This window comes from Mustela lutreola, chromosome 8 (genome assembly GCF_030435805.1).
Source record: "Mustela lutreola isolate mMusLut2 chromosome 8, mMusLut2.pri, whole genome shotgun sequence".
NCBI classification, from domain to species: Eukaryota; Metazoa; Chordata; class Mammalia; order Carnivora; family Mustelidae; genus Mustela; species Mustela lutreola.
The window spans coordinates 151,121,456-151,136,186 of NC_081297.1; the positions used below are offsets into that span (position 1 = coordinate 151,121,456).

At 44.7% G+C, this 14,731-nt stretch overlaps 1 protein-coding gene and 2 pseudogenes across 2 annotated transcripts in view; 2 read left to right on the forward strand and 1 right to left on the reverse strand.

Moving 5' to 3' along the window:
• Positions 1–14,731, forward strand: part of PPP6R2 (protein phosphatase 6 regulatory subunit 2) — an 87,193-nt gene that overhangs the window by 15,580 nt on the left and 56,882 nt on the right. For both annotated transcript variants that reach the window (XM_059187391.1, XM_059187390.1), the window contains exon 2: positions 10,819–10,945. The gene's annotated coding sequence lies outside the window, so the exon portion shown is untranslated. The remainder of the gene's footprint in view (positions 1–10,818; positions 10,946–14,731) is intronic.
• On the forward strand, positions 273–373 carry LOC131839926 (U2 spliceosomal RNA; annotated as a pseudogene).
• LOC131840109 (U2 spliceosomal RNA) lies at positions 10,103–10,283 on the reverse strand (annotated as a pseudogene).

Sequence of the window (14,731 nt, forward strand, 5' to 3'; positions counted from 1 at the left end):
CAGGATTTGTCCTGTGTCTGGCTGGTCTCACTCAGCACCATGTCCTTGGGGCTCCCCCAGGTCCTGGCAGGTGTCCGCTGCTCCTTCCTTTTCAAGGCTGGGGATGTGACTGAGGATAGATGCCCGCGGCCCTCTACCTGGCTCAGGGAGAAGAGGATGTCATTCTTAGAAGGTCAGATTCTGAAGCTCAGCTGTTAGCCTTTGCACTGTTGTGGGGGTTCCATTAGGCGGCCAAGCCAGGCTCGCTGAGTCATCTGCTGCTCGACAACCTGATTGCTTCTTGGCCTTTTGGCTAAGGTCAACTGTACTGTGTGTTCCTGTCAGTTTAATATTAGACAGCCTGACTACCTGTTGTCATGAAGTCGCATCTCTCCCGTTCCTCTGCTGTCTGACACTTCTACTGTCTCATTATTTCCTGGGGATGGTCTACGAAAATCCTCCCTAGGATTGATTCACCAAGGAACCCCATGCAGTCTGGGCGACTTGTCCCAGACAGCCTTCAAAACACCCCTGTTTCCAGGGACTGGTTGGACATTCTCCATCTTAAGCGGGAGAAACCTGGCCTCCCACATCCGGGGGAAGTCCTGCCTTTGGACATTTGACAGAGACTGGTCTGTGTAGCCGGGGCAGTAGTTGTCTTCTCTTCGATTTGGTGTTCTCCTTTTAAGGTTCCCTGAGATGCTTCGAATGAGACCAAGACTCTAGGTGTGAGTTTTCTTTTCTTTTCTTTTTTTTCTTTTTTATTTTATTTTATTTTTTTTTAAAGATTTTATTTATTTATTTGACAGACAGAGATCACAAGCAGGTAGAGAGGCAGGCAGAGAGAGAGGAGGAAGCAGGCTCCCTGCCGAGCAGAGAGCCTGTTGTGTGGCTCGATCCCAGGACCCTGAGATCATGACCTGAGCCGAAGGCAGCGGCTTAACCCACTGAGCCACCCAGGCGCCCCTAGGTGTGAGTTTTCTGATGGGTAATTACACACCTACCCATAGGCACAGGTAAAGATGATCGTGCAACAGATCTCTAGGTGCCCATTCCTCAGCTTCGTCTAGAAGCAAGAATGTTCTGTCCCAATCAATGTCTAGCCGGACTGAGACAGATTAACAGGAGAAAATGTAATTTAATTTTGTATGGATGGGGAATCCAAACAGATATGGAAATTCCAAAGACAGGCAAAATAGTATATATTCTCATTCTGAACTAAGGTTAGGGGTGGGGGTCTGGGACTCGGAAGGAACGCAGGTCACAGGAAGGGGAAAAAGAGCAAAGGTTTGGTAAACAAATGTTTGCTGCCGCTCAGGGCTGCGGAGAGGATTTGGGTCAGACACGCCTTGCTAGGCTTCTCCCCACCTGCCTTACTTCCTTCGCAGTATGATGTAGTTAGCCATGGTGAGCGGGTTCTTCTTGGAGGCACTCCCTAAATTCTTTGCAGGCAGTTGAGGGGGAGGTAAACAGCTTTTCCTGGATTTGCTGGGTTTTGATAGCTTTTTAACTCAGAATAATCTTTATGATAAAGTGGCCCATCCTGGGTGCCTGGGTGGCTCAGTGGGTTAAGCTGCTGCCTTCGGCTCAGGTCATGATCTCAGGGTCCTGGGATCGAGTCCCGCATTGGGTTCTCTGCTCAGCAGGGAGCCTGTTTCCCCCTCTCTCTCTGCCTGCCTCTCTGCCTGCTTGTGATCTCTGTCAAATAAATAAATAAAATCTTAAAAAAAAAAAAAGAAAGTGGCCCATCCTGGGGCAGCCCTGCCCTTGACTCCTATAGTTTCACTAGTTGTGACATTTTGTCAATCTTGTTTTGCCTCTCTGTACTCCTCCTAATCTTTTTTTCTTTTTTTCCCCCTGGTATATTTAAAAGCAAATTGTAGAAATTGTGAAATCATGCCCTTTTACATGCCTGCTGATCTCTGATCTATGCTCAGCCTAAAAACGTACCTTCTGTAGTTGCTTGGTTTGAATCGAAGTTAAAGTGTCTCACTTTATTGAATGTCTCTTAAATCCTTTGTTCCTAGGGCTGACTGCCCTTCCTGTGTTGTTGGTTGGTTGGAGAAATTTGGTTATTTGTCCCGTAAGCTCCCACATTCTGGATTTCACTAGTTGCTCTTTTTATATTATTTAACTTGTTCCTTTCTCTCACATTTCTAGTGAAGAGATTGACAAGGTGATTAAGTTTAGGTACAACTTTTTTTAGGTAGGAAAACTGAACAGGTGTGATCTGATGGATTTTAATGTACTATCCACAGGAGACCTGAATTTGAGAACATTCTCTTCCCATTTTATATACATTTCATTTCGGAACTTTTCTTTTTCAAGATGTGAAAAGACACTTTGACCTGGGCGGTGTTGACTATCCTTTTGTCATTAAACTCTAGGGATGTCTGTCCCAGATAGCAGTTTCTTCCTTCAGATTTTGGTTTAGTTCTCCGATATGGTAGATTGATTCTTAGTGTGTGATGTCTGCTTAGGTGTTAAAACATTGTTTTCATTCTGCCTCCATTTCTTCACAGGACTTCCTCCAGTAGCTGCTGGAAAAGGGGAGAACTGCTTCTCTTTGGCTTATTATTTCCCAGCAGACAGTATATTAAATTGAATAGAAAATGTTTAAAGAAAACAAAACCAAAATCTGGCAGTACAGAGTGGTGGCATGTGCTCACTTATGCTTTTCCTGGAGACAGGTTTCTTACATAGATTGTCGTCCTGTTTATCATGGACCTTAGGGCATTTTATCTTATTCTCTTTAACTCCTGTGTAGTCAGAACAAATAATGAAATAATTACTTCAGGGATTTGCTATAACAAATAATTCTGCAATGAGCAGTCTTTTGCAAAATCATTTCCTATTTCGGCCAACATATCTTTAAGACAGGGATTACAGGGTGAGAAATTAAACTGTATGAGTGCTGAAAGCAGACCAGGCGCGTTTCTTTCTAACTTAGGAGTGAGGAAGCTTTTCTATGACTTAGAACGTAGAACAGTGAAAGAAGACTGATCAGATTGATTCATTCATAACTGCAGTGCAAAAATCACCATAAGCAAAGTCAAAAGACAAATGACAAAAAAAAAAAGATGTTGAATTTCTGTCATAACAAAGAGCTTTTTTTTTTTTTTTTTTTGAAAGATTTTTATTTATTTATTTATTTGACACAGAGAGAGAGATCACAAGTAGGCAGAGAGGCAGACAGATAGAGAGGGAGAAGCAGGCTCCCCGCCAAGCAGAGAGCCCGATGTGGGGCTTGATCCCAGGACCCCGAGACCATGACCTGAGCCGAAGGCAGAGGCCCAACCCATTGAGCCACCCAGGGGCCCCAAGAGCTTTTATCTCTAATAGTTGAAAGAACTGTGTACCTGACGCTAGCACACATACGCTAACTAACTAACTAGAATTTAAATAAAAACTTAAAAAAAAAAAAAAAGAATTCATAGAGGGGCTCCTGGCTATCTCAGCCAGAGGAGACTGCTACTCTTGATCTCAGGATTGTGAATTTGAGCCCCACATTGGGTGTAGCAGTTACTACTACTACTACTACTACTAATAAAAGAAGTCATAGAAACTGAGAAGAACAAGAAAATAACCTGATAGGGGCGCTTGGGTGGCTCAGTCATTAAGAGTCTGCATTCGGCTCAGGTCATGATCCCAGAGTCCTGGAATCGAGTCCCACATCGGGCTCCCTGCTCTGTTGGAACCCTGCTTCTCTCTCCCTCTCCCCCTGCTTGTGTTCCCTCTCTTGCTGTGTCTGTCAAATAACTAAATAAAAAATCTTTAAAAAAAAAAAAAAAGGAAAGAAAAGAAAAGAAACTGATAGAGAAAAACGGGGAAAGGGTGGGAATAGATTATGGAAAATGAATGAAAACGGACCTTATGTAACGGAACAGATGCTGACTGTTCCTTGTAATAAAAACACTAATCGTGGGGCGCCTGGGTGGCTCAGTGGGTTAAGCCGCTGCCTTCGGCTCAGGTCATGATCTCAGAGTCCTGGGATCGAGTCCCACATCGGGCTCTCTGCTGAGAGCCTGCTTCCCTCTCTCTCTCTCTCTGCCTGCCTCTCCATCTACTTGTGATTTCTCTCTGTCAAATAAATAAATAAAATCTTTAAAAAAAAAAAAACAAAAACAAAAAAAACACTAATCGAAGCTCTACGGAGACACTACTTCCCACCATACTGGTAGAGTGGCCAGCTGTCCTGGTTTGCCCCGGACGTCGCTGGGTCCGGCACTGAGAGTCCTCTGTTGTGGGGAATCTCTCAGTTCTTAGCAGACTGGGACAGTTGATTATTTTACATATTGGCAGAAATCCAGAATTTTAACTGTATGTTCTTAGGCAAAGCTGTGTTGAAACTGCCCTCTTGCCAGTAGAAACGCAGAATGGTACGGTGCCTCTGGAGGGGGTTTGTATCTTGCAGGGTTGTATGTGGATTTGCCCTTTGGCCCAGCAATCCCACATCTAGGGATCTGTCTTAAAGATATGTTGGCCGAAATAGGAAATGATTTTGCAAAAGACTGCTCATTGCAGAATTATTTGTTATAGCAAAACACTGCAGGGGCGTGTGGATGGCTCAGTGGGTTAAGCCTCTGCTTTCGGCTCAGGTCATGATCTCAGGGTCCTGGGATCGAGCCCCGCATCGGGCTCTCTGCTCGGCAGGGAGTCTGCTTCCTCCTCTCTCTCTCTCTCTGCCTGCTTGTGATCTCTGTCTGTCAAATAAATAAAATCTTAAAAAAAACCAAAACACTGCAAACAACATGTCTCTCGCTAGGGGTAAGTCAGCACGAAGGAGTGGTGTGCATTTATCACAAGGGGCATGAATCTAGGGTGATATGATTCAGGTCAGGACAGTGGTTGGCACCTTTGGGGACATGAGGGGTACTTCTGGGTGCTGGTAATCCAGTTTCTTAAACTGGATGGTGTGGCTGCATGAATGGGTTTATTATTTATTTATTTATTTATTTATTTGACAGATAAGTAGGCAGAGCAGGCAGAGAGAGAAGAGGAAGCAGACTCCCCACCAAGTGGAGAGCCTAATGCAGGGCTCTGTCCCAGGACCCTGAGATCTGACCCGAGCCAAAGGCAGAGGCTTTAACCTATTGAGCCACCCAGGCGCCCCTATTATTATTATTTTTAAAAGATCTTATTTGTTTATTTGCGAGAAAGAGATTGGGAGATCCCAAGCAGCGGGGAGGGGAGAGGGAGACTCCCTGCTGTGTGGGGAACTTGATGTGGGACTTGGTCCCAGGATCCTGGGATCATGACCTGAGCCAAAGGCAGACACCTAACTGACTGAGCCACCTGGGTCCCCAAATGGGTTTATTTTGTGAAAGTTTAGGGAGCTCTTCATTTTTGACTTGTGTGCTTTCCTTTATACTATATTTAAAATGAGTAAAAACGTTCACTTAAAGGAAGGAGAAAGGTGAGGCACCTGGTTGGCTCAGTCAGGTGAGTGTCGGCTCTTGATTTCCGTTCAGGTCATGACGGCGGGCTTGTGGGATCGAGCCCTGCATCATGCTCTGGCTCAGCATGGAGTCTGCTTGACATTCTGTCTCCCCTGCCTCCCTCCTTCTTTCCTCAAATAAATAAAATCTTTAAAAAATAGAAAAGGAGCAAGAAAGAGGCTTTCTTTCTTTCTTTCAGACTTATTGGGGGGGCGGCTCGGGAGCAGGGGGAAAGGGAGAGAGAATCTGCAGCAGACGTCCTCCTGAGGGCAGAGCCCAACGTGGGGCTTGACCCCAGGACCCTGAGCTCATGACTTAGGCTGAAATCAAGAGTCTGCTGAACCACCCAGGTACCCCAGGAATTGTTTTATGGAAAAAAAAAAAAAAAACCCCAAACCTCGAAAACAAACCAAGATACAGAATAGTAGTTTTGTGCAAGAAATATTAGAAAGAATATGAAAAAAAGTATGTATTTGCAGCGAAGCAATAAATCAGAAAGATAATAAAAATAGCTAGATTGGAAGGAGGGAAGCAGGATGAAGGAATGGGGTGAGACTTCTGTAAGTTTTTTTCTTAGAGTTTTTTTTTACAAAATTCGGTTTTGGTTTCTTCCTGTGTTCTTACGCTCCGTTCTCTCACACTGCTCGGTGATTTCAGTTACAGATGTGGTGGGCGCCGCCAGTGACAAGATCTCACGGGTCCCCGATGCTCTGGTCTTCCCTTCTTCCTTCCTTCCTTTCTTGGCTCTGTTAATTTTTTTTTTTTAAATGGGAGAGAGAGAGCAGAAGCTTGAGTGGGGGAGGGGAGGGTGGAGAGAAAATCCCCAGCGGACGCCGTCTGAGTCTCCGGACTCGAGATTGTGGCCTAAGTAGAGTCCAGACTTGATGCTTAACCCCCTGAGCCACCCAGGCCCCCCAGCTCTGTTCCGTTTTAAAAGACCTTTTCTTTGGGTGGAGAGCCTGCTTAAGCCTCTCCCTCTCCCTCTGCCTCTCCCTCTCTCTTTTCCTCTCTTCCCCCCCCTCTAAAAAAACAAAACAAAACAAAGCAAACGTTTTTCCCCCTTCAGTCGGATCGGGTAGTTTCTGTCTTAGGGTCACTGACATGGTCTTCAGTCTCCCAGTTTCCTGCTGTCTCTCCTGTGTACGTTTTTACGTCCGGTGTTTCACTCTCCATTCTGGAAGAGTCATTTGTCGTTCTACGTAGTGTCCATTTTTCCCATCTCTGTGTCTGCGACTCCATTTTTTTCACTCATTATCACTGTCTTTTCCTCTGAGTCTTTGAACATATTTATTGTAGCTGCTTAAGGTCTGTTTCTGCTAATTCTACCACTTGAGACATCCTGTTGTCTGTTTCTAATAGCTGCTTAAAAAAAAAAATATTTTCTAAAGATTTTATTTTTCAAAGATTTTTTTTTTAAAAGATTTTATTTATTTATTTGACAGAGAGAAATCACAAGTAGTCGAAGAGGCAGGCAGAGAGAGAGGGGGGGGAAGCAGGAAGCAGGCTCCCTGCTAAGCAGAGAGCCCGATGCGGGACTCGATCCCAGAACCCTGAGATCATGACCTGAGCCAAAGGCAGCGGCCCAACCCACTGAGCCACCCAGGCGCCCTATTTTTCAAAGATTTTATTGACTTATTTGAAAGAGACAAAGAGCGTGCGAGCTGGAGGGAGAGAGTCCACACCAGACTGTGCACTGAGTGCAGAACCGGGCACAGGGCTCGATCTCACTGCCACGAGATCATGACCTTACCCAAAGCCACAAGTCAGCCTCTTAACTGACTGCGCCACCCCTGAGATTTTTTCAGTACTCTCTACACCTGGCATGGGCTCAAACCCACAGCCTGAGATCAGAGTAGCACACTCCACCAGCCAGCCAGGCGCCCCGGCGGCTTTTTTTTTTTTTTTAAGAGAGAAAGAGAGAAGGAGAGCCTGAACGGGGGTGGGGCAGAGACACAGAGGGCCAAGCAGACTCCTTGCGGAGCATGCAGCCCCGTGCAGGGCTCGATCCCACGGAGATCACGACCGGAGTCAAGATCAGGAGTTAGATGCTCAACAGACACAGGTGCCCCCTCCCCACCGGCTGCCTTTTTCTTTTTCCTTTTTTTTTTTTTTTTAAGGTTTTATTTATTTATTTGATAGGGAACAAGGGAGTAAGAGAGCGAGCACTAGCAGAAGAGGGGAGAGCAGCAACTAGAGGGAGAGGCAGAAGCAGACTCCCACTGAGCAAGGAGCCCGATGGGGGGCTCCTGAGATCATGACCTGAGCCAGTCAGATGCTTAACTAACGGACCTACCCAGGCGGCCCCACAAACCCACAGCGGCTTTTTAATTAAGAAAAAAAAATCAGGGGCACCTGGGTGGCTCAGGGGTTGGGCCGCTGCCTTTGGTCAGGTCCTGATCTCAGGGTCCTGGGATCGAGCCCCGCATCGGGCTCTCTGCTCAGCGGGGAGCCTGCTTCCTCCTCTCTCTCTGCCTGCCTCTCTGCCTGCTTGTGATCTCTGTCAAATAAATAAATAAAATCTTAAAAAAAAAATCATAGTTAAATTTTCTGCTGCATTGTATGTCTCACAACTTTTTTTTATATATTGGTATCTGGATTATGATCTCGAGTTTTGTCCTGGCAGATGATTGGAAGATCATTTTGGTCCTGTCAGTCTTGGTTTTGCCCTTTGAGGAGATCTGTCTGGTGAAGCCTTGCTCTGGTTGTTAATACCTGGGTCTTTGCTGTGTGCCTCAGGTGCTCTGGGAGGGTCTTGGTTCCGCTGCTGTGCCGAGTTGCAGAGGTTGGAGCGCCCGACACCTCCCAGCCTGCGGGACACGTGGTGTCTTGGTTCCGCTCTCAGCCGCACTGCTCTCCATTGAATGGTTCTGTTGGTCTGGACACCTCTTAAGTACTTTTGACTTTGGATACCTGTACATATTTTACATAAGTAAAAAAAAATAAATAAATAAACAATAGCAAATTAGAAATCCCCTTTCCCCCAGTTGAACATAAATACAAACAAATGAACATTAGTTTAAAATCAGAATAAACAGGCCTAAAGTCACTCTTTTAGAAATACTTCATTATTTTGAAAACTGTGTATGGGGGCTCCTGGGTGGCTCAGTCCTTAACCGTCTGCCTTCGGCTCAGGTCATGATCCTGGGGTCCTGAAATCGAGCCCCGCATTGAGCTCCCTGCTCCATTGGAAGCCTGCTTCTCCCTCTCCTGCTCCCCCTGCTTGTGTTTCTTCTCTTGCTGTGTCTCTGTCAAGTAAATAAAGTCTTTAAAAAAAAAAAAAGAAAACGGTATGAAGTGCTGAAAAGCCAGTATTGAACTTTTCAACTTAATAATTTCAATTATGAAGTGTTAGTTTTAAGAAGAGTTGACCTATTTCAGAAGATGGTAATGTAAGGGCCTATTTAGCCAGAGAGGCCCCACCATGGTTCAACAGCCATTTTGTTGTTGGTGCAGTAAAACTTAAACTGACACTCCCCCCAACTTACTTAAAAGCAAGTCGGAGAAACCAGTCCCAGGTAACAGAGCCCAAATGCAAGGGTGGGTCGGGTCAGGTGGAGAGAGCAGCCCGGACGCAGGGAAGAGTCGGGCCGGGTGGAGACAGCCGGTCCTGCATGCTGTCTCTCTAGCTACCAAGGAGCGTGGGCCCCGCATTTTGGGCTCCAATTCTGACTAAGGTGATAGGCTAGTGCAGATAGCTACTATGGGGTGAATTGTAATTCAGTTGGCCACCCGTGTGTGACCTAGCATGACTGTGCAGCATTCTCTGTGTGTTACAATCTCATTGGCCACCTGTGTGTGGCCAGGCCCAACCACATGGTCTTTGCTCTATAAAAGTTAGTCTGTGAGGCCGGGAGGTCGTCACCTTCTCTGTAAGGGGTGCTCCCAACTGGTCTGTTTGACGGTCGGTTTGATTCTTGATGCTTGGTGCGAAATAAAGTTTTGCTTGACCTTTGCTCCTTTGACCATGGACCCACTGTTGGGGGATCCAACATGGGGGACCCAACATGGGGGACCCAACAGTAACACTGACTTATTTCTGGCTCACTAGCACAACTTTGATTGTCTTTTTTTGTTTGGTTTTTATTTTTATTTATTTACCTTTTTTTTTTTTTTTTTTAAAGATTTTCTTTATTTATTTGACAGAGATCACAAGTAGGCAGAGAGGCAGAGGAAGGGAAACAGGCTCCCTGCTGAGCAAAGAGCCCAATTCGGGGCTCGTTCCCAGGACCCTGGGATCATGACCTGAGCCAAAGGCAGAACCTTTAATCCACTGAGCCACCCAGGTGCCCCTTGTTTGGTTTTTATATGAAATTTAAAAATATACAAATATACAGAAAACATTATAGTGGAACACTCATACTCACCACCCAGCTTCTTCCCCGTCTTGTCCCTTGCCCTCTTAACACTTTAAAAATCTGGTTCTTGTTTTTTGGTGAAGTATTTTAGAAGTGAATCCCAGAAATAATACCATTTTACTCATGAATACTCACTTTTTCTAACAGATAAGAATGGTTTTTATTTTTAAAAACATAACCACCATATCATATCACAACTAAGAATTCATAGTAATTCCCAGTATGATCTAATGGTAGTCCATATCCAGATTTCTCCAATAGCTTCAAATATAACCTTTTTACATTTGATTTGTCCTTTTTTTTTTTTTTTTTTTTTTTTAATTCCCCCAAGGTAGGAGCGCGGTTCCTGGTGCTGCAGCGCTAGGTTGTCACGCAGGATGGATGGAGCCAGCCGCTGTCCCATCCTCCAGTTCCGAAAATCTGTGTGACATGTAACCTGTTATCCTCGAAAGTGGACTTGTGTTAGATGTTAAACTGATAAGAACAGAAAATACACTTGATGGGAAGTGATTACATTTGATTTGTTTTGACTGGACTCAAGGTCTATATGTTACATTTGGTGATTATGTTTCTTAAGTCTCTTGTACTCCAGAGCAGTCCCCTGTCTCTTTTGCTAAAGTGTAATTTTCAAAAGGTAAAATCATGGCTTTTGTGCACATAGAAAATGAGAAGTCCCAGGTTCTAACGCTTTTCTAGAAGTTGCGATGACTTATCAGTGAGTTCTCCAGTCATTGTCTTGGTGTGCCCAGAGACATGCATGTCCCAGTGGTGATGGCATATAGTTACAGAATTGGACAGCTTCATGGGGACCTTTCTCATGTGACATTCCAGCCATTGAGCTGGTTACCCAGATACGGCACGGGTGTGCATCATCAGTGCTGCTGTCTCCGGCATGAGCAAAGGCAAGGGGATGTTTATTCCTTAATCATAAAATAGTCTGAGACTTTGAGTACCAAGTTAAGATACTGATTTTTTTTGCCTTTTCTCTACTATTTTGGTTAGCTTTCACAGGCAGAACTTAAAATAAATTTTTTCTTCTTTTTCAGGTGAAGAGATTATAAATGTCCTGAATGAAAAAATCTCTCTTAAAGTCACATACAATCTGAGAAAAAAATCCCAAATGTTTTTATATTTTGTTTGAATATAAAATTAAGCAAGAACTTTCCATAGAAGGTAAGATAATTTTCCTTTGTAATTCTTCTTTGTTGTAATTTATGCAAATATACTGAAGAAGTTCAAAATGGTTGACTGCAAAATGCTTCGTTCAGAAGCTGTATGAATGGTTTATTGTCTTTTGGCTGTTTTTTGATCCTTCTGTATCTGTTTTTTTTTTTTTTTAAGATTTTATTTATTTATTTGACAGAGAGAAATCACAAGTAGATGGAGAGGCAGAGAGAGAGAGAGGGAAGCAGGCTCTCCGCTGAGCAGAGAGCCCGATGTGGGACTCGATCCCAGGACTCCGAGATCATGACCTGAGCCGAAGGCAGCGGCTCAACCCACTGAGCCACCCAGGCGCCCTTCTTCTGTATCTGGTTTTAAGACACTTTGTTGTGGAAAAGTTACTTGGTCTCCCTAACCCAGAAGTACAGGGCCAGTCCTGCATATGTAATGAGGCACATTCTCTTTCTCACCTGTGGGGAGCACGTGAAACAGGGCACAGATGCTGTCATGGTCGCCATCCAGAGCATCCACTCCCCATGGAGGATGAAAGTCCGGGAAGGGTGCGGCTTCCTGCAGTGTTAGATGCTCTCAGAAGGCTCACCGGTGCGCTTCAGTCACATGCTGCACAGATGACAGTAAATGTGATTTCTCGTGAGCGTTTCAGTGCATTAAGAACTAACATGCTCAGGGCACCTGTATGGCTCGTTGGAGTCTTTTTTTTTTTTTAAGATTTTATTATTAGAAAGTGAGAGAGCAGGAGCAGAGGGGCAGGGGCAAAGGGAGAGGGAGAAGCAGGCTCCCCACTGAGGAGGGCACCTGATGGAGGGTCCGATCCTAGGACTTCACCGATGGAGCCACTCAGGTGCCCCTCATTCGGACTCTTGACCTCAGCACAGGTCTTAATCGCATGGTTATGGGTTTGAGCCCATGTTGGGCTCCACGCTGGGCACGGAGCCTGCTTAACAAAACAAAAACAAAAACCTGGGCACCTGCGTGGCTCAGGTCAGTTAAGCCAGCCAAACTCTTGATTTCAGCTTAGGTCATGATCTCGGGGTCCTTGGATTGAGCCCCGAGTCGGGCTCTACACTCAGCAGGGAGTCTGCTTCCGGATTCTTTCTCTCTCTCCCTTCCCCCATGCACGAGTGTGTATGCTCTCTCTCTCTCAAATAAATAAATAATAAATCTTTAAAGAATAAAACACCACCCCCCTCAAAGAAAACCCAACTAAGGTAACTCTCCAAAGGCCAAAAAAGAAAAAATTTAAGAAAAGAAACAGTGAGGAATTGTGATAGCACTCCCTTGTTCCTTACTAAAGAAAATAAATCATCTTCGGAGGAAGGCATACTGAGCGCTGGCCTTGGAATTTCTGTAGAGTAAATTTAAGCAGACTTGAACTTCTAGTCAGAACACATGGGGCACCTGGTTGGCTCAGTCGTTAAGCATCTGCCTTTGGCTCAGGTCATGATCTCAGGGTCCTGGGTTCAAGCTCCACATTGGCTTCCCACTCAGCGGGGACTTTCTCCCACTCCCCCTACTTGTGTTCCCTCTCTTGCTGTCTCTCTGTGTCAAATAAATAAATAAAATCTTAAAAAAAAAAAAAAAAGAATATACACACCCCTGAGAGGAAGAGTTAGCATGATTAGATGCCCCACGGCCTGCAGATACTGGATAATTGGATGTAGTGTGTACACTAATGTATGAGTGTTTGAAGTAATACAAAGCAGGATACAAATTAGTAATGAAAAGCAAAGTAGCAAAATGATCCAAGTAGAACTTTCAGAGGTGGAAACAATGTTGAAATTAAAAACTCTGTATAGATGGGTTAAACAGATTAAAATGTGGCTGAAGATAGAATTTGTGAACTGAAGTAGGAGTCTGAAGAAGTGACCAGCCTGCGGCACCAAGAGATGGGGGGTGGCAGACGAGGTGAGAGAAATGGAGGATGAAATAAAATTGGGTCATAAGTGTGTGGTTTCCGGGATGGAAGAATAGGAAACCTGGAGGAGAGGCATTATTCGAAATAGTAATAGCTTTGCCTTTTTGGAAACTAGTAAGAAGCATAAATCCACAAATTTAGGAAGCACGCTATGTCCCAGGTGGTATAAAAAAAGAAACCTATGTCCATACTTTGAAATCGTCTAGCAACAGAGAGAAGAACTTATAAGTCACAGGTAAGGGGTAGATTACCTACAACAGATGTCACATTAGCATGGATAGAGAGTGGAATCATTCCTCAAAGTGATAAGAAAATATAAATTTCAGTATAGAGTTCTTGGTCAGGGTTATTTGGCAGAACACTGCAGCAGTGTGATTAGTAAATGTTTTCAGTAAAGGTTGAGCTAGGTTATTTGGACTGTCTTCTAACCTCCTACCCTCTACCTTACGGAAAACAACTAAAAGTTGGATTCAAAAACAAAAAAAAACAAAGAGCTGACAATATAACAAGGAAATTCTAGACTGAAACCAGAAGAACAAACCAGAAGTAGGAGTAAATACCTCGGGATCTGCATTTGCCCTGAGAGCATTTGCTGATTGGGTCAAAGTGGGACTTTGATTTTAGAGGTCTTGTAGGATAGGAAGAGGGGAGTTAAGATCCACTGTCCTCTCAGGGTGCAGAGCCCAAGGGAAATTCTCTGCATGGGAAAAGGGGCCGGAAAGGCTCCATCCTTAGGGCAGGAGTGAAGGAGCAGCTCCTCTGAGTCACTCCATCCTTGCCCCCTGGTTGTCTTTTTACTCTTAAACACCACCGGAAAGAAGCCGGGGGTGGTACCTGTGGCTGTGGGTTGGCTTTTGTGAGGATTTCTAACCTCGGTTCACATTGCCTGGTGCTCCAGGGAAATCAAGCACAAATTTAAAGTTTTCTGGTTTGGTGAATGCCTTTAGGCATCCTGCAGGGGCAAACTTAAAACCTCTCTGGAGGAAGTTACCTTCATCCTAAAACACCAAAAAAGCCCCTACAGATACTTTTATGGATGTTGATTTGTACACAGACAAAACTGACTAGACACACAAGGAAATTAGACACCAGAGTGAAAACCAGTAGAAACAAAGACTTCAGATTTTGGAATTATTAGAAATAAATTATAACACAATCATGCTGTTTATTTTTTAAAATTTTTAAAAAGATTTATTTATTTGACAGAAATCGTAAGTAGGCAGAGAGGCTGGTGTTGGGGGTGGCGGGAGCAGGCTCCATGCGGAGCAGAGTGTCCGATGTGGGGCTCGATCCCAGGACCCTGAGATCATGACCTGAGCCAAAGGCAGAGGCTTTAACCCGCTGAGCCACCCAGGTGTCCCTGGACAGTGTGTTTGACAGTCTTAGGTGGCCATGACTTCTTTGAGTGCATATGATGAGGGAGCAGGAGGCTGGCTGAAGACAAAGCAGAAGCTGGCACCTTGCACCCCCTCTCCACCCAGTCCCCTCAGTAATATGTGTCACATTCTTTAGGCACCCTGACTGCCCTAAAAGAAAAACAGTTAACTTGCAGAGATCACAATCCTGAAAAGCAGGAGTCTCCCTTGGTTTACAAATGTCCTTGAGATTTACAACAAAGAAGTTACCTTATCAATAGCCCAGTTTCCAAAGGCACATAACTCAGTTCCTCAAGCCCTAATGTCACCCTCCCCTCCATAAACACTGAAGGAGGCTGATTGGGACAAGGAAAAGTAAAGGAAAAGTAAGTAAAGTTAAATTTCTTCTAAACCTAAATCTCACTAACAAGGATGCTTGATAGCAGGAATGTAACATTCCACCAGGAGACTCCCAATTGTCTTTATGTTAGTGCCTCATTAGCGGGA